This window comes from Lissotriton vulgaris, chromosome 11 (assembly GCF_964263255.1).
Source record: "Lissotriton vulgaris chromosome 11, aLisVul1.2, whole genome shotgun sequence".
NCBI lineage: Eukaryota > Metazoa > Chordata > Amphibia > Caudata > Salamandridae > Lissotriton > Lissotriton vulgaris.
In genome coordinates, this window is record NC_141699.1 from 587,915,653 (window position 1) to 587,934,987 (window position 19,335).

A 19,335-nucleotide genomic window follows, 5' to 3' on the forward strand; every position below is an offset into this window, starting at 1 on the left:
AAAAATTACACAAGTCTCAGACAATAGCAAATTGATGCTTCCTGACGAAACTGATAGAAAAAGCAGCCTACACTCTGATAATGGATTTAATAGAAATACGACCAACGTTTCCAATGCACAGGCCAGCCTCCGCCTCAAGGGAGGGATTTAATCTATCCTAGATTCAACTTTGGATCAATTTAGCAACCAGGCTGACTTCAAGCTAAAGGCATCACTCTCTATAGACAGTGGAAGAGTCTTTGGAATCCTATTTGCAAAGGGTCCAAAATTGAAAATCCATAGATCCCTTGCATCTTTTACAGAGACATTTCTAGTTATGGGCAAAGTGGGCTCTGGCCCATGACCAGCCTTTCGGGGGGCCCTGATAGAGCCAGCTCTGTTATGCAGAGGGTTGTGCCCTGTTGACCCTGAATAATTCGTAAACAGATTGTTTTCAATACAGTTTTCCTTTAATTTATTTTTAATGCCGGTGATCTCAGTGGTGTAACGAAACCTGATGGGACCCCCCTGCAAGGTACGTGGAGGCCCCCCACGGTTTGGATTTAATCCGGAGCTGTGAGGCCAGAGTACTGTGCCGAGGAGCCTCCCTGCGGCTTGGGCCCCCCCACACTGCGGGGGCTGTGGGGGGCTGTGTTACACCATGTGTGAGGGTCTACTGCAGATATTTTGCAGAGAAATGTTGTGTTTATGTTTCATGCAACTTCTATAAAATAAGTTTCATTACGATCAATGCAGGGCCTCGCATATGAGAAATGGGAGGATGTCACAGAGATTATCTGCAGTAATATTAGTGAGCTGCTGCTGTTATACAATAGTGAAAACACACATCACTATCCCTGATTGTTAGATCTAAACACATTTAGAATGTTTTACAAGTCTGCTTGTGCACTGTCAATGACCTGGCCAAAGAGGGCATGACAGCTGAAATTGGACCATCAATTCAAAGCTGTTCCGAACAGGGGCCCCCAAAATCCATAAAATGTCTCTAATCGTATGCCCCGAATCCAGATTCACAAGGGAATTGTTTTGTAGGCATACCTCCCTGAGCCCTGGGCAATGGGTCCGCCACTCCAACACTGGGCTACACATTGTCCCATGTTGCATTAAATCTCTAGGAAGTACTAACCAGCAATCTTTGGAAGTCTCCACTTCTGTACATAAGGAAAATACAAGCCAAATCCACGCAGAAGGTGGCAAGAACATGGTCCTTCAAAAATCAGATCACTGCCTGATTGTTAACTCTAAAATTCACAAACTATCAAGCTATCTTGAAGCTCCACATCAAACTAATTGGGCAGCCCACCCAGGAAGCAATGAGTCATTGATATGACACAGAGTGAATGCTGCGTGCAGAACACACTTAAATGATTTTATAACATTGTCGCTCATGCCAGCAGCAATATGATTGCAGTAGCACAGCAAGATCATGAATCAAGACGACGTTCCCCACACACCTCTTCTTACAGAGGACATACTAGAACTACACACACAGGGAAGTAAAACGACCCAGATACCGCAACAACTACCTTTGAGAGAACAAATCCCAGGTCCACCACTTCTGAAAAACCAATATGTACCTTTTTCTTCCCCTCTGGGACAGCAATTCACACAGCCAATGCATACCAAATCATATTGCCACCATCTTGCATATTAAATCATATGGCTATTCCATTACCAAGACACCAAATGACATGGACAGAAAACTGGAGGCACCAAATCTCTTAGGTAGCACCTCAAAGGTGCAATATTTGATACCACAGACAAAAAACTAAAGGTTCCTGGCAGTCCACTTTTTAGCACACCACATCCCACAACAAACCTATGTGAAAGCCCAATTCCCCTGGTCAACACCTAGCGAAGTTTAAATCCAAGAGCTAACCAACTGTAACACCAACTTCCATGGCAGCCACCCCAGAAACACAAAATTCGATTCTTCCCCTTTTTAAAGTCACCAAATGAATGACTACTCCCAGAAAATAAATCCCATGGAAATCAGCACTTAAACACCAAATGCATGACCATCACCTCCCTCACATAATATGTGATGCGTTCCACTTCAAAGGTATAAGAACCACCCTTACTGAGACACAAAATCAAATGCTACCAACTTCAAAATATCAAATCCCTAGACAAAATATTGACTTTTAAATATCAGGAGACAGAAACATCAGAAAAAATATTGTGATACAAAAATATTGTGATGCAGAAATATTGTTGTCAAGAATATCGTTTTTTCAGGCAAGCGATATCGTTGTTAGGAATATTGTTGTTGTTAATATCGTTTTCAAGAATGTGGTTGTAAAAAATATCGTTTTTTTAACTATTTGAAAGTGTTTTAGTTATATATTAATTTTATGTGTTACTACTGTTTGTATAATTGTAAATGTTTTTTAAAATATAGTTTATAATTTTAAATGAGTTAGAATTTTTAATGTAATTGCTAATAGTAATTTATAGTGTCATAGCAGTTTGTTGATTTGTAGGGGGTAGTGTGGTAAGTTAATTAAGTATTAATTAATACATTATTAATGATTAAAAATGTAAGTAAGCCCGTGATTGATATTAATTACGTATAGTATGTAATACTGATTTATTTTACTTATATTTTCGATGCAGTTTGCTACTTTTGTAGAGGTATAGGGTGGCAAGTAAAATAGCCTTTAATTATTTATTAATTAATTTTTAATTTTTAAATAATTATTTAATTGATTATTAATTAAGTGAGTTGAGTAATAGTCATATTTTATTTAATTTTAGGTGCAGGGGTATGGGGTGGCATGTTAAAAACTATTAACAAATATTAATGTATTATTAACTATTAAATTGAGCATTAATTATATAAACAATGTAATACTGGTTTATTTAAGTTATATTTTAGTTGCTGGTTGCTAAGTAATAAGAAAGTAAATAAGTAAATATTTTATTGTATATGGTTAATTAAAACCTTTACAAAATTTGCAAAGAGAATATAACATAAAATCATTAAAATGAAAAATGAATGAAAACCTACATTTACTCTCTGTTTTAAAAGGAAAGACAGAAAAAATAAAAAAATAAAACAATTTGACATTTGCTGAAATCGGCGTCTTTTGTAATCCTTAATCCTTTGATTTGATACCATTGTTCGCCATTTTTTCAGTTTGCATTATTAGGAGGCTCGCCTTCTGAAGAAATCTGGTGGCCCTACAGGCTGTCTGCAGCTGCTGGCTGTTCAGTGCTAGCATAACTGCCAGCCGACATGTTCTAACTTGAAATGAGCGGAATATATGCAAAAGATAGTAGCGTCTCAGAATTGTGAGGGTTGGGCAAATACACAGAAGATGAATCCAAGTTTCTTCTGCATGACCACAGAGTCTGCAAAGTGGTGTTGGCCACGTTTGCTTCCATGCAGGGGTCTGGTCTTTTGAGATGTAAGTTCCCAGCCGTACTCGTAGGAACATCTGTATTGTAGATGGTGTAATATGGTTAACTAAGTATGGTTGCGGTATACACCTCTCATATGTTGCAAGTACCATCCAGCCGTGTTTTTTCTTTGCTAGTGCAGCTTTGTCAGTGATCCAAGATTCTAGTTTTGCCGCACCGTTGGCTGCTTTTTTGAAGGTCGCAAAGGTGTGACCGGTGTTCCAGGCCTCTTGCATATTACGTTTTGACAGACTTTCTTCAAGTTTTATTATCCATGCGTCTTTTCCTTTTGTTTGTTTATTTATTTCAGTCCAGCAGAGACCCATCAGCGTGTCCTCTTGAGCTGCTCTTAATTTCCAGCACATTTTTAGGTCTCGCCTGTCGATGCGCATGCGCATCGAGCAAGCGAGACTATGGGGGCTTATCCACTCTTTATCCACTGCAAGGAATCGTGGCGATTCCTTGCAGTGCCCGTGACTTTTAAGCTCAATGCGCATGCGCATTGAGCTTAAAAGCGCGTGCATGTCCGTCTTGTTTTACCCGCTCCGCCCCCTCCCCTTCCCGCCGTGTCGCATTTCTCCTCCCCCCTCCCCTCTCTTCCCTCCGTCTTGTTTGTTTCTTTTACCCGCTCCGCCCCCTCCCCTTCCCGCCGTGTCGCATTTCTCCTCCCCCCTCCCCTCTCTTCCCTCCGTCTTGTTTGTTTCTTTTACCCGCTCCGCCCCCTCCCCTTCCCGCCGTGTCGCATTTCTCCTCCCCCCTCCCCTCTCTTCCCTCCGTCTTGTATATGCAAAGTTGTTTGCCATGGAAAACTCCTCCACGGCTGGGAAATAGCAGACTCTGTGGATAGCCACGAGGTTTCCAGAAGCAAGTATGAGAATGTTTGTGAATTAAAAAAAAAAGTTACTTTCAGGCAAATATATAAATCACCACCTGTAGTTTTAGTTGTAAGTTTCCGACTCCGCTTGTGGTTTTCAGATCCATTAACTTCCGTTTCCCACACGCACAAAAGGTGGTGTGTCTGCTTTATAAGAGATGCTATCTTGAGAAGCCCAACAGGGCAACACTCAGTATTTCCTACGAATCGTGTCAAAATTGCAATGCCAGCCACGTTGTTTAAATGTAAAATGTCAGTGCAGTTCCATCAGCCGCCACCGGAAGCGTCTGCTAACGTACGCAGCGTGCAAGAAATTCCTGCACGCGAAGTACCATCAAAACTCTGCTACCAGGCTCCTGCCTCCGTGCACAGTCACGACGACTTTAATGTCCTTTAAATCCCAGTTAACATTTATATCTGCTGAACGGGGCCGTGGCTGATTTTAACGTAGGATGCAGTTCACGGGGCGGCCGCGGTGCGGGCTCACCAAGGGCACCTGACCTTGCAAGCAAACGCTTAAACTCTCTCTGCTCTTCTCGGCGCACTGGCATTTCAATTACTCTTTTGAGAGTAACCCCTCACCCTGGCATTTCAATTACTCTTTTGAGAGTAACCCCTCACCCCCTCACTCTCCACCCTCACTCACCCTCACCCTCACTCACCCTCAACCCCTCACACTCACTCACCCTCACCCTCACTCACCCTCACTCACCCACACCCACACTCACCCTCCCTCAACCCCTCACCCTCACTCACCCTCAACCCCTCACCCTCACCCTCAAACCTTCACCCTCAACCCCTCACTCACCCTCACTCTCACTCACCCTCACTCAGCCTCAACTACTCTCACTCACCCTCAACCCCTCACCCTCAAACCCTCACTCACCCTCAACCCCTCACCCTCAACCCCTCACTCACCCTCACTCTCACTCATCCTCACTCACCCTCAACCCCTCACCCTCACTCACCCTCACCCTCACTCACCCTCAACCCCTCACCCTCACTCACTCACTCACCCTCAACCCCTCACCCTCAACCCCTCACTCACCCTCACTCTCACTCACCCTCACTCAGCCTCAACTACTCACCCTCACTCACCCAAAACCCCTCACCCTCACTCACCCTCACCCTCACTCACCCTCACTCACCCTCAACACCTCACTCACCCTCACCCTCACTCAACCTCACCCTCACTCACCCTCACCCTCACTCACCCTCACTCACCCTCACTCACCCTCACTCACCCTCACCCTCACTCACCCTCACTCACCCTCACCCTCACTCACCCTCACACAGTGCAATAGTTCTCAGACCATTTCAGTTAGAGCTTTTTGAAATGTTTATGGCTTTTTTTATTTTTAATACTTTAGCATTGGCTACAGGAAACAAAAATGCTAAACATTTACAAAAAAAAAACATAAACAATTCTAAAAGCACTAACTCTAATGGTGCGAGACCTATTGCATTTCCAATGCTTGTTAGTATTGCCGCTTGTCTGGCTTGGTGCTGATTTAATAGCCCAAATTCAAGGCGTACTTGCGCTTGTGAGGCGAACTTCGGAATTTGAAATATGTGTTTGAACATCACTGACTGTTGGAGATTCAGGAAGTTTGCGTCTTTGCCTCTGAATAGTTCTGAGCCGTACGTGATCGATGGCAAAAATTTTGCTGCGATCACCTTCAACAGATGTGAATTGGAAGGACAATTCAGTTTTGTTTTTAGTAGATTTAAAGCAAAGCGTAGTTTATTGGCCTGAGCTTTTCTGTGCAGTAGTTGATCTTTTAATGTCCATCTTGCGTCAACCAGTACTCCCAGGTACTTGTAAGAGGGGCTTTGTTCTATCATATTTCCCTCAATGTGCCATTTGAATTTTTGCCGCCCTGGCCGTGATGCAAAGCAGACGATTTTTGTTTTTTTGTAATTGAGTTGGAGCCCGTGCGTACGGGTAAATTCATACAGCCTTGTGATGGAGCGTTGTAATCTCAAGGGGGTCTGGCTGCAAAGAACGATATCATCGGCGTACTGCATACTCCTTATTTTGTGCTGAGCTAGCTTGGGGGGTCGCTTTCAATCTCCGCAATGCTCTTGTCCAGATCCGCGGTGAAAATATTAAAGAGGGTAGGGGCCAAGACACATCCCTGCTTGAGGCCATTTCGGGTGGGGATTTTTTCTGTTGTTCTGTCACCATTGCCTATTTTTATCTTGACCCAGGTCGATGTGTATAAGTCAATGATGGCCTGTAACAGCTTCGATGGTATGCCCCAGCTATCCATCTTTTTCCACAAGGTCTCCCTTGGGACTGTGTCAAACGCCGCTTTTAAGTCGACAAAGAACGGTGTAGAGTTTTGTTGATTTGGCCTTTGCACTGTCGACAAGGAGGTTTAGCGCTAACAGGTTGCATGATGTGTTAGTTCCTGGCCTAAACCCCGTCTGGGTAATTGGCAGAATGTTGTTGGAGCTGACCCAGTCCTCCAGTGCTTGCAGGAGGTTGGATGCGTATACTTTGGCCTCTACGTCGATAAGCGCTATCAGCCTATAATTCGCTGGGTCTGTTCGCGCGCCTGCTTTGTAAATTGGATGCAGGATGCTCCCTCTCCATGAGGGGGGAATGCTTCCTGTTTGAAAAGCGTTGTTGTACAAAGGGGTAAGGTATTCAGCCCAAAACGCTTGGTCATGTTTAAAGAGTCCATTTGGCAAGCCATTTGGGCCTGGTGCACCTTGTGATCTCAATTTTTTAGGATCAGTTGCACTTGTCGTGGCGTGAACCAATTTTCACCAAAGTTTTGGTCTGGTTCTTGTTTCTCATTTTCCTTGTATGTTGGATGGTCTTCTTGGGAATTGGTCGTTTGTGTTTGCTCTAAATGGTGGATCCAGTCTTCCTGCAGTATGGTTGCATTAAAGACGTGGGCAGCTCCATTTGCTATTTTATTGATTTCTGCCCAGAATTTCGATTGTTGTTTGTTTTGCTGGCTTCTAGTAGTTGTAGCCAAATTTCAGTTTGATGTTTTGTCTTTGCCGACCATATGTCTTTTTTGTATTTTTGCCTTAGATTATGGATTTGTCGTTTGGTGTCTACACCCTTTGTTGTTTTTTTTCCTTGTAGTTTTCTGATTTCCTGATTTAGGATCCTTTTTTTGCGCCCTATTGGTCCCAGGAGCCCCCCGATGTGCTTCATTAGTTTTTCTTATGTGATTCTGGGGTTGCTGGCCAAATCTGTTGGTTAGACTTACAATCATGTTTTCCCAATTATCCTGGTGTGACAATAAGTTTTGCGCGCCCTCTTCTGCCTGCACACTTTTCACAAATGTCATGATTTCTTCGACGTTCTTCCCATTCCAAACTAGTCGCTTAAGATTGTAGGGACTCGGAATTTGGAGCAAATCTTTGCATGCTGGAGCCCTGGAATGTTGGAAGCTCAGCTCAATTGATTGTAGACTGTGGTCACTCTTCAATTTGTGGATTATTCTGTAGGAGACAATTGTTTGGAGTACCTCGAGATCCACTATGGTGTAGTCTAATATGGCTTGCGCCTGTTTGGCAATTCTGGTCGAAGATGCTGGCTGATCTTGCGAAAAGCGGCCGTTCAAATTAAGCATTCCCAGTTCCGCGAACATTTGGGCACATTGTTGACCATATTTATCCTTTTTTAGATGGTTAGTTATTGTAGGGGGAATTGGTTTCCCATTCCTTTTGTTTCGTTGGATATTCTGTGCGTGATCGCTCTGTAAAAGGAACATATTCAAATCCCCAGAAACTATCAGCCCCGACTGTGGGAAGGTGGATTGCAAAGATTTGACTAGTGCCTTCATGGTCAAGATTTTTTCTAATTTCCTCCTCGATTCTGGGTGTATATAGGTGTTGCAGATAACCAATGACCGAGAGTCTTGTGTGACCTGTGCTCCTGGAGTGGGGACAGGCTGAGGTTCAATTTTGATGCACTGGATCCATGTTTGTCCCGTGTCGATTATGTCATAAGACCATGGGATGCTGGTATTCAGATACATCGATAGACCTCCGGAAGCTCTGCCTACTAAGCCCTTTTTGATGGCGTGTTGTTGAATTTCTTTAAAGCCATTTATATGTTCGGTGTGATTGACCAGGTCTCTTGGAGTAATATAATATCAAATTGTTGTAGACATACTAGTAGTTCTGTGTCGTTTGTTTTGCCCCCCAGCCCGTTGATGTTCCATGAGCATACCTTCAAGTTCGATTTTCATGCCTCATCAGTCATGCCATCCGCGGGGCTTGGGGTTGGGGGGAGAACTTTCCGGGCCCGGCTTGCGTCTCCTGACCAACCTTGTCGGATAATGCGTAAGTTGGATCAGCCTCCCTTGATGCTTTCCGAGCTACCAACAGCCCCCGCAGTGTTCCTCTGTCGGGCGGTGATCTTGACACAGCCAGCATTGCTAGCGGGCCCGGATATCTTTCCACTTCAACTGGTCTGATTTCAATTCCCCATTTTGCGAACTCTTCTCTGTGGAGCCAAAATTCTTTGGCTTTCTGAGGGTCCTTCCATGTTGCCACTGTCATCTCTCTTCCGTTTGTGTTTGGGATTGGCTTGAATTCAATACTTTCGATGTGGTTTGTGTTCAAGTGGCGTAGTGTTTCAATTGAGTTGGTAAGTTTTAGGATGGCACTCCGATTGAGAATGTCATGGTTCCCCCTGGAGCTGTAGTGGGGAATGATTTCATGTACTAAGGCTCCTGCAGGGTAAGGGGGATCCATCTCTTCTCTCGGAGCTGCATGCCTGGTTTGGATTTTATTTTTTTCGGAAGTTGCCTGGTTGCCTTGATATAAGATGTTAGCCTGAGCTGCTGGCGCGGTGCTGAAACCTGGCTGTGGGGGTCTGGGGCGCTCTGGGCCTTCTGGTCGGGCTTTTTGCTGCTGCACCTTGGCCAAAGGATTTTCTTTTGGTCCTGTGCCCAACTTTGTGAAGTAGTGCAAAATGCTTTTTTGTTCTACTAGTATCTTCTGCGCGGGTAAGCTGTCTGCCTGTTGTGTTTTTTTTGATTACTTGTGGTGACTTGTGATCGCTTTGGCTGCTAAGGTGCATGTCTGATATGGCCGGTTGGGGCGGAGTTGGAGGTGGGGGTCCTGCAAAACTCCCCCTTTGTCTTCTTGATCCTTTTTACATGTTACTTTGCCATTCAGTCCGTTTGAGGTTGTTACTGGAATCAGAGTTTGTATTATATTGCTCGCCGTTGGGAGCTCTTGATCCTGGTCTTGATTCTTATTGGGCTCTTTGGCCTGGACCCTATTTGGCAATGCAGTTGCTTTCTTTCCTTGGTGCTTCTTTTGCCTGGCTTTCCTCAAACGTTTGCGTTCTCGTTTTGTTAAGGCGTTGATTTGTTTTATTTGCCCATTTGGGGGTGACCCAGGCTCTTTTCTACCTTTACTGGGTCATTGGTGTCTGTAAGTTGGAATTGCATGTTTGTGGGAGTTGTTAACTGAGCATTTACTGTGGTTTCTATTGGGTTGCCTTCCGTAGGGTCCGTGAGTGAGCTCTCACTGAGCGTTGTGTCACTACTAGTTGTGGATGACCAGCGGTCAGGAGCCTTTTCTACAGCGGTGGTTTCAGTTAAAGTTTGTAGCGCTTTGGTTTTATTTTTTACTTCTGACAAAATGTCTGTGAGGATGGTCGGAAGAGCTTTAAGTTGATTCAGTGTGTCAGTGCACTGGCATTCATGATACTTTGTCTGAGGATCTTTCTGGACCCGTTCAATGAAAGAATTTAGGTCTAATATCTTTCTGTCTACTCCCACTACGTGAGAGGCCAGGATTTGGAGAAGGTCAATCTGAAGCTCTAATTTTTCAGAGTGTTGGAGCAAAGCCTCTGATATAGTTTCCATGGTACTTATGAACGGGGGCCATAGGGGAGCATGTGCTGGGAGAAAAAGATCTGTTTGGTTACTGCCGGCATGGGGACTAACCCAGGCTTTGTCTCCTGGTTTGCTCCAAAGGAAGTCTCGAGCATCTCGTGGATCTTCTCCCCGACCTAAAGCTGATGTCGCTGTTTGTATATGACCTTTTTTCTGGGGATCAAGGCCTTTTGGTGGTGTTGCTTCTATTGAAGAGGGAATATAATGTCGTGGAAGAGATTCTCCTAACGGGCTGATTGTGGATTTTGTTGAGGCCTCATTGCAGATAGTTGGGCTGGTTACGCTTGCGCCGACCGGTACTTCCTGTGTTTCCCATCCGGCAGTCTTTTTTGTCGATTTATCATCCTGTAATGGCACCTTGGGGGTTAGCAGGCATTCCTGTGCCTCAAGAGTTTCTTGATTTGTGGGTGTCTGGGCATTCATCAGTTCCCCCTGTTGCCGTTCTAAGGTTTCTTTATCTGTTTTGCCTCTGTGCCACATTTCCGTAATGTTCATGCTTGCAGCTGGTGGACTGTCGGTCCCTGAGTCGGGCCCCTTTGTTCCAAAGAATTAACCCAGACTTGCTGAGCGCCACCTTACTGGCGCGTTAGGAGTTTTGTCCTCTAATGCCACTGATGGGTCAGTGCACTGCTCCTTTTGGGCGTTAACGTTGTTTGCTGCTTCACTTGTATTTATTTGTGCTTTCACTGTTAATATATTAGACGTGATGTTGGAAGATTCCCCGGGACTTTGGCTTTGGGTTATCTCCGGTAGGATGTAATTCTGAGGGTACAAATCTTTCGGTAGCGAGCCCACTGACTGGGACAATCTTTTGTTGCTTGTAACTGTTTCGATGTTCTGTGCTTGAGACACCGGAAACACCGAACGCACCGAGGGAGCCAATGATAAAGATGGTGTGGATGGAATCAAAAAGTCTGTGATCTTGTAGTTTTCAAGCCCTGGTATGATCTTCTGCTTCTTGGAAGAGGGAGCACTGTCCTTTTTGTCTTCCACCACTCCTTTTTCTTCATCGGAGGAATCGAATTCTCCTTCGCTCATATTTCTGCGATGTTTTAAGTTCCTTTTTTTTGTTTGTTTGTTTGTGAGGTCTGCTCTGACTCTTCCAGACCTCATGATGGGGAAGTAGTGCAAGGAGTGCAATTGCAAGAGCGACTGGTTAGTGGGCCTGACGCCCCCTTCTCTCCTTGGCTGACGTCAAATTAGTTGGCTCGATGGTGGAACGCAGAATCTGAGGGGCAATTTTACAGCCCGTGCCCCCGCCGGACGGTAGGCGTGGCTGCAGGCGAGTTGCTTGCTTCTTGTAGGATTCCTTAGTTTTACTCAGCGGAGTAAATGGCAGCAGTGGGTTTTGAAGGGTGTATAATAGGTGTTAGATGGCACCCCCCCCTCCCCTGCTGCTGCTGGCGAAAGGTCAATGGGGGCTGTCAAGGGTGTGAATAGTGTACTAGTGGGCAACCAGTAACAACTAACGGGCTTGCAGGGCAAAAAAAGCAGGGGGGCTGGGTTCGAGCGGAGCACTCAGGGGGTGCCACGGGCAAGCTCTGACCCAGTTCTGCCTTGACAACCCTCCGGGCTCTTACTTTGCAGCTGCCTCTATCGGCAGCCGCGCTCGTGTCTTAGTCCAACCCCTCTCTTGCACACCTGAAGGTCGGCCTCACCTCCTTTGCTCCTTTTGCTCGAGGCTATGCCGTGGAAGTAGGTCAGAGCCCGCTCGCTCTCCCAAGCCGCCTCTGACGCCTGTGTTCGGTCGTCCGCGATGCCCGATGCTGCCCAAGTCTGCACCTGCCACCTGCCCTCCAGGAGTTCGTCAGATCAGATTTTCGTGGGTGTGTGGAGTAGTCCGCTCCTGTGCTGCAGGGGTGGCAGGATACCTTAGTAGCTTGTTAACATTTGTTGCAAGAAGACACGATCCTAAACATGCAGCATACTCCACTGAGAACAGCAATGGACAGCCAGAGCGAGGCCTGGAACGCAAAACTCAATGACCAAGGATATGTCTTCTTATGTAATTTTGGTTATATAATTACTCACTTTGGTTGCGTTGCTGCTTAGGGTTATTTAAAGTTATTTAAAGTTAATCAGCCTTTTTTAAAAAAAATGCTTGGGTTGCTGCTTTTCTGTTTTTTTTTTTTTTTTTTTAGCCGGGAGATCAGCGTCTGAGTGGGGGCTCAGGTGAGAGACTCAGGACTCCGGGGCTCAAGACACACGTCGCACCTGTGCCACCCACAGCTCTCACGGCACTTGCAGAGCACCTTCCAGAGCACTCACAGCACTCCCGGCATCCGCGGCACCCGCACACAGTTTATCCCCCGGTGCTCAGTGGTGCTCAATCGCAATATCAGAGTCGCCAGAACCACCGCTTCTCACCTCCTCTCGACTGTTCAGTTGGCTCAGTTGGTTCGCGATCGATTCCCAGTCCCCCCGCAGGGACGCCGCAGGAGAGCTGGAGCTGGAGTCGCCGCTTCTCTCTCCTCGTGTTTCCCGTTTGCCGTTTGGCATTTGCTGCTCTCTGCTGCACTCTAGTGGCCAAACACAGCGCAATCCTTGAAGATGTTACTTGTTGTATCATGTATCTGGATGCAACAACAGAAACAGCACAATACAAATCGGCTGGTTGCTAGGTTTGTAGGGGTACAGGGTGGGAAGTTAAATAAATAATAATTGAAAAATAATTATTAATGTATAATTAAATATTGAATTGGTTAATAATTATGTAAATTGTGTAATTATATATTTTGGTTATACGGTAAATGTAAATGTAAATTGATACTTGTATAGCGCACTACTCACCCACAAGGGTCTCAAGGCGCTTGTACGAATACCGCTGTGGAACCCATCCTGGCTTTCCCTGTGAGGCGTACACTCCTGGGCACCCCCAAGGTGGAGGCCAGGCATCCTTAGCGTTGTGGGGGCCGTTGTGGAGATTAAGCAAGCTATTGCCCAGAGTTGCAGAGTGGGACTCCATGATTGGAATAAGCACAGAGGCGAGAATTATCAGGTCCTTGGAATTTTGAGCCCAAAACCCGCCGAGGCGGGGAATTGAACACTGGTCCCGGGCTAGACCTCTGCATCAGGGTCTGCCGCTCTAATCATTGAGCCACACTGGACTGCTGGGTTTGTAAGGTGGAAGATTAATTAACAATGAATTATTCATTTATTATGTAATTGATTAACAATTATGTAAATTGTGTTATACTTATTTATTTTACTTATATTATAGGTGTGATTTGCTAGGTTTGAAGGGTATAGGGAGGCAAGTCAATTAAGTAATTAAATAACCATTATTTTTTAAACTGAAAGGTAAATATTATATTTATGAATTTTGTGACTTGGCTAATTGCTTTATATATATATATATATATATATATATATATATATATATATAGCATATATATATATATATCATATATATATATATATTTATGAATTTTGTGACTTGGCTAATTGCTTTATATATATATATATATATATATATATATATATATATATATATATATATATATATATATATCATATATATATATATATATTTATTTTTTTTCACCAAGAAATTAGACTCGCACTCATCCAGGATATAATTTCAGCAGGTTTTAATTATTCAAGTGCGTAGGTGGAGTAGAGTGCTGTGTGCTGTAATGGCACTTGAATAATTAAAACCTGGTGAAATCATATCCTGGATGAGTGCGCGGCTAATTTTTTGGTGAAAAATCAATAATCAGGGGAAGCCTGTCCCTGCAACTCGCACCAGCTGTGGGAAGCGCAACTTCTGTAACGGGAGTGCGTTGGTGAGCAAAATATATATATATATATATATATATATATATATATATATATATATATATATATATATATATATATATATATATATATATATATATATATATATATATATATATATATATATATATATATGTTAAATAATAAGTTTACATTAAGACTTTTATATTTTTCTAAATTAATAGGGATATTCAAATATGGAAAGTTTTTTAAATCACGTAGTTTATATACCGTTGCTTGTACTGGAATGGGAATAATAAATGTAACCCCTCCGAATTCCAATGCTTTCCCTACTAATGTCTAATGCACAGACTGAAGCGGGAATACTACATCTTACCCCTCCAAATTCCAAAGATTACTCCTGTTGCAAAGACTGGAATCAGAATAGTAAATGTTACCCCTCCGAAGATTAAGTAGAACATCTTAAATATTTAATGTGTATCATTAATATATTGTCAATTAAATACATCTTGCTAATATTTAATAATATATACACATACATATATATTAATGCAACACACTGAAGCCACATGGACATTGTATGAAAATGAATTCTGGGAGATGTAGGACTGACAGAACTACATCAGGTGAGCGATCTCATGGCTGGGGAGGTGTGCCTTTCCAATCAAGGGAGGACTGCAGAGACATTTTAAAACGGCGGCGTGAATCAGTTTCAGTGTAGCAGCAGCATCTGAAGAACACAGTGAAGTCGAAATGCATTATGCCAAACTGCTTTCCAATTAAAGATCTTTGCCTGGATTCCCTGCGTGTGGCTCCTTCCTTCTGCTTGCTGGAGGTTCTGTTTGGATACATATATATATATATATATTATATATATATATATATATATATATATATATTCACTGAAAAAACCATAGGTTTCACACCAGTTATAGTTTGGAATTAGCATTTAAAAAACCTATGAAATTCACTGAAAAAACCATAGGTTTCACACCAGTTATAGTTAGGAATTAGCATTTAAAGAACCTATTAAATTCACTGAAAAAAACGTAGGTTTCAGGCCAGTTATAGTTAGCTGGAAATTTTACTGATATAAAACCATTGAAATTCCCACGTTATAGTTAGTTGGACTCTCTATAACGTGCGCGCCTACAATGCAGTGCTGATGACGTCACATATTACATCACTCATGACATGGTCAATGACATCACTCATGACATCACTGATGACACCATCCAGTGAATGTGTGTCTTTCTGTAAAATAAATATGTTTTACAAATGTATTTGTAAAGGTCGATGGAAGAATACATTTTTAAATAAGTGTCTAAATGGATGTTTTAAAAAAAATGGATTGGTTAACTGGCTTATTAAGTGTATCTTAGTGAATACATATATTAGCAAGTAATTTTTAAATATTTAAATATATGTATCAGTGTTTCACTTTGTGTATAAGTGGCTGCATGGGTTGGTGAGTACCTACATGTGTGTGTATATGGGTTATTAGATGTTTTTTTTAGTATCAGTATGAGTGTCTGTATGGTTTGGTGGGGGTATTACTTAGCACATAGATGCATCAATGACTGACTCACTGTTTGTATGTGTTTTGAAGACAGCATATGTGTAGGATTGTAAGGGTGGATGAGTGTGTATATGTGTGTGTTAGTGAGTGAATGACTGTCTCACTAGTGTCTTTATCAGTAACGACATATGTTTTAATCTAGTATATGTGAGTATTAATGTTTATAAGTGAGTATATGTGAGATTGTAAGAGTTCCTGTTTAAATAAGTATGTTTTTCTATAAGTGTTTGTTTAAGAGAGTAAGTATGTGTAAGTTTCCTTAGAAGTAAGGTGGTAGTGTGCGTATAGTTGTATATGCAAATAAATGGATGTTCAATAGTTTATTTGCATGTGTGAGTATGTGTGTGAGTAACTTTTGGATGACTGTCGGTGTGTAACAGGGTGTATAGGTGTATCACTACATATGATGAGTGAGTATATGTATGAGTGACTATATAGAACTGTTGGTGAATGAGTGGATGTGTATATAGATGGTGGAATTACTGAATTGTTTGTTGTAACTGGTATGGGTATCTCCATTCTTTTGAAAATGTTAGTTTCTATTTTTGAATATGTGTTTCAAGGGTTACATTACACTGAAAGAAGGTCTGTCACTCTGTCACAAGGATGGTGTCATCAGTGATGTCATGAGTGATGTCACTGACCATGTCATGAGTGATGTAATATGTGACGTCATCAGCAGTGCATTGCAGGCGCGCAAGTTATAGTGAGTCCAACTAACTATAACGTGGGAATTTCAATGGTTTTATGTCAGTAAAATTTCCAGCTAACTATAACTGGCCTGAAACCTATGGTTTTTTCAGTGAATTTAATAGGTTTTTTAAATGCTAATTCCTAACTATAACTGGTGTGAAACCTATAGTTTTTTCAGTGAATTTCATAGGTTTTTAAATGCTAATTCCTAACTATAACTGGTGTGAAACCTATGGTTTTTTCAGTGAATTTCATAGGTTTTTTAAATGCTAATTCCTAACTCTATATAGGGCCTCAAACCTATGTTTTTTTCAGTGAATTTCCAAGGTTTTTTAATAGCAAATTTCTATAGCTATGAAATGTAATATTTTTTATAATGAATCCTATATCGTATATTTATGTAATACTATTTTTTTTATGTATATTGTTCATGTTTGTTTTTTTTTTTGCCCTGGAACGCTCCCGGTGAGCGTCCCGGTGAGCGCACCGGTAAGCGCAGTCTTGCGGCGCGCCCCAGGGCACGTACCCGTGAGCGTCCCGTTAGCCCTTTTGCCGTGAACGAAAACATCATCTTGACGTATCGCGTAGCCGCGTCCGCATGATACGCACGGCATAAACGCACCCGGAAGCACTCGAGCGCATACAATCGCGCAACGTAAGCATCTGACGCGCTTACGCTACTCGCCCCTGGGCGCGTACCGGTGAGCGTCCCATTAGTGCTTTTGCCGCGAACGAAAACATCATCTTGACGTATCGCGTAGCCGCGTCCGCATGATACGCACGGCGTAAACGCACCCGGAAGCACTCGAGCACATACAATCGCGCAACGTAAGCATCTGACGCGCTTACGCTACGCGCCCCTGGGCGCCTACCGGTGAGCGTCCCATTAGCGCTTTTGTCGCGAACGAATACATCATCTTGAAGTATCGCGTAGCCGCGTCCGCGTGATACGCACGGCGTAAACGCACCCGGAAGCACTCGAGCGCATACAATCATGCAACGTAAGCATCCAACGCGCTTACGCTACGCGCCCCGGGGCTCGCCCCGGGGCGCGTAGTGTAAGCGCGTCGGGTCATGTGACCTAAAAATAACACTTTTTATTGGTTCAGGACAGTTTTGGTTTCCAAATGATGAAAGCCCTGGTCATGTGACCTGAAAATAACACTTTTCATTGGTTCAGGACAGTTTTTTTTTCTTAATGATGAAAGCCCCCACCTTTTTTCCTCATTCTCACTTTGTACTTTGAGTGAAGAATACCTGTTGAAAAACCTCTCTGTACCTTTTTGGACTGAAAAATGGCTTCAGTAGCAGCAGCAGCAGGAGCATCTCAGCCACCACCACCACCACAAGGACCACCACAACACCACAGTGGTTGAGATGAAGAAGAGGAGGAGGAGGAGGAGGAGGAGAGGAGGAGGTTCCTGCCTGAAGACACTACCCCATATAAGCCAAAGGAGCACATTATCTGGGAGTTTTTTTCATTCCCAAAGGACCAGAAGAAAGTAAATGCGCCAAAGGTGAATTGTCTAATCTGTGGCATTCAACTTTCATGGGGGAACCCTAACAAAAAATACTCTTTTGGCAACAACGCCATGATTCGCCACATGCAACGCCGGCACCCTGCCCCCTTTTGATCACTTTCCCCTTTGTTTTTGCCACCTCTTGTGTCTCGATCCAACCGAGACACAAGATGGCGGCCACTCCGGACTGTTTGGAATGTTGACAGACACCCGAGAGCCAATCAGCTTTCCGCTTGCGAACTCGCGTAGTGTGCTGGCGGGCGCCCCGGTGCGCGTACCGGGGCGCGCTTATAGATATATATATTTTTTTAACCTAAATTACTCAAAATCCACTGGAGCACATATCTTGAGATATAGCAAAGGCACATCGGGCTACCAGTCCCTACAATTTTGCCAAGATTGGTGGAAAACCATTCAGCCTTTCGGGCTAAAAGTGAGTTCAACCGCCCTATGGAAATTAACATGGAGAAAACCCGTTTTGGGACCCCCTTTTATCTCGGCCCCCGCTTGACGAATCCCCCCCAAACTTTCAGGGCAGGAGCGGAACGCCGCGAGGCAAATTTGAGGAAAATTTCAGGCAGATTCCTCAACCGGCGCCAAAGTTATTCCCAATAGAATGTTGCGAATTCCCTATACAAAATAATCCTAACTATAACTACCTACTGGCGACCGCCAGTAGGTAATACACACATATATATATATATATATATATACACACACACACACACACATATATATATATATATATATACATATATATACATATATATATATATATATATACACACACACATACATATATTGCTCCACCTAGCTGCAAGTGGCCCTGTGGGAGGTAATTCAATTACGAATAAACAGTTCCAAAATAGTCACGCTCTCAGAGACCGACACACACCACCAGAATGCAAAGTCCAAGGGTGTTTATTAACATGTAGTAGGTGTTAATAAACACCCTTGGTCTTTGCATTCTGGTGTGATGTGTCGGTCTCTGAGAGCGTGACAATTTTGGAGCGGTTTATTCGTAATATATATATAATTATATATATATATATATTAGGAAACTATATTTTTGTATGATTTAACAATATTGGTGTGAAATTATATTTATTTTTGATATATTTTGTACTTACCATTATAAGGATAAGGGCAAAATATTTTTGTAAACTATATTTGTAACTGGGGTGGGCGGAGCTCGCGGAGTTGCACTAAGCAGAATTCCGCGGAGTTGTATAAAAACTCTGTGGAATTCCACAGAGTTCCGAGAGCAGGTGGAGTTGCTTCACTTGCTCACCCCTACCACTTGTCTGCAACTCTCCCATCATCCACTGCAACACTATCATTCACACTGGCCCCGGATCAACCCTTACGCCATTCATCCATCAAACTCATCTCTCGAAGAGTAGCCTCATGAAGAAGAGGAAGTGCCAGAGGAAGCACTTAGACGATGTGCCTTGCTGCGGGTACTGCGGCCCACCTTCCACCTTGACCAGATCCGCCCAGGTTACAGAAGCACCCGTTCCAAAACCAGGCCAGCAAAGCCACCATGCTCCACCAACAGACCCAGAGCAAGTGGCGCACACATTGAGGGGGCGGGGCAGTACAAGGCCACACACACAGAAAGGGGCAAGCAGTACGAGTTGGCAGTTAGGT